Below are 1,613 nucleotides of genomic sequence, written 5' to 3' on the forward strand. Positions count from 1 at the left end.
TTGAACGGTAACTATGTACATTAATGCACTTCTAGGGTACAGTGTGGGGTTTTCACAGGGGCAGCTTGTTTTAAGAAGTAAGAGCTAACGTCAGGAGCCTCAACCTTGTGCCAGTGACTGTCCTAATGCTTCACATATATTAATTTCTTGTTCACAATATCATATTAGGGAAGCACTGTTATGTGACCATTTTACAGATGAGCAGACTGAGGTACAGGAAGGGTAAGAAATACAGAAATTATATATGATCCCGGAAAATCTATCTCGGCTCCACTGTACTGTCTTACAATATTAAAAAGCGTATAGGAAGTGCTGGAGAAGACACAAATATGGGTGTTGTCAATTATTCCTAAAGCCCTAAAGAGGTGAAAGTTTCGTAATAGGTGCAGAGCTCAGTTTTAGAGGGGCCAGACGTGATAATGCCTTATGTTTGTACAGAGCTTTTCTCTAAAAAGATCAGCAATTCGCTTTATATCCCTACCCACTTTCTGACCTAAGGTCTTTTTTGTTAATAAGGAAAAGATTAAAGGGGTGAAGAGAAGAAGAATACATTCCTCTATTCCAGTGATCAAATGAAATGTTGATTGCAGCTGAATACTCAGCTAACAGCTTAGCAGTCAAATGTGACCCAGTCCGGGATTAGGAGGGCTTAGAGCTCTCAAGCAAATCTGTAAGCGGTGGATCAAGGTCCTCTCTGCATCCGAGCTGACTGTCCGTGGATGTTTAATGAGCGGATGATATGTCTTCTGGAACAGGAAAGCACCTTTGAAATGCAAATTGACGTTCACTTACCTCTGCGCAGCACAGCCTTGGTGTGTGGTTGCACGCTTCACGTTCAGGTGGCTGGAGGAATCCAGAGTGGCAGGAAGACCCCAGGGCTCTGTGGGGTGGGCTGATGCTGTGGGCTGCAGAGGAGTTGGAATCACTATAACGGCTCAGCTGGTCCATTCCCTGGACATGTCCGTGGAGGAGAGACCCTGGGTGTGTTAGCTCCTCTACCTTCAGAACTGTGTTCAGTAATAGTTAGGTCAAGAGGGAAAGTTCTGGTGTGTTTCCCAAGAAGGATGAAAAAGCACTTTGAAAGCCCCTCTGGGCAGCTGGTGACTTGACATGCATCTGATCCTGTTTCTGCAGCATCTGCGGGGACCCAGGGGCACCAGCCAGGGGAAACTTCCCCTCTCTTCCGTCATTTTGTTCAGGGTTTGACCGTGGAGCCAGGAATGGGTTCAGCTCACCTGGGGCTGTTCTGGAGCCCACTCTGAGCTATGGGCTGTGTTATGGAGGCCGGTGTCGGTTCTGACACATCTTCTTGGGATGGTTGGTGTCCAGTGGAGGTCAGCGCAGCCCTGACTGTCACCATCCTCTCTAGGGCTGAATGAAAGCTGAGGGGAAGTAAGGGGAACAGGGCGGGACATGTGCACTTCCAGGCCAGCTACCCTAAGCCAGTATGCTTTGGGGTCCTCTGGTTCCGCTGATCCTCTCTGGAGTTGGCACTGCAGGTCTTCAGAAGGGTCCCCTAGGACACATTCAGGGCCATCAAAGCTGTTGGAGGCAACATGGCAACATCAGGAGGGCATCAGCCTTCACTTACGGGAACACACATGACCGCCGGA

The sequence above is a fragment of the Otolemur garnettii genome, unplaced genomic scaffold (assembly GCF_000181295.1).
Source record: "Otolemur garnettii isolate 467f Iridium unplaced genomic scaffold, OtoGar3 scaffold00107, whole genome shotgun sequence".
NCBI classification, from domain to species: Eukaryota; Metazoa; Chordata; class Mammalia; order Primates; family Galagidae; genus Otolemur; species Otolemur garnettii.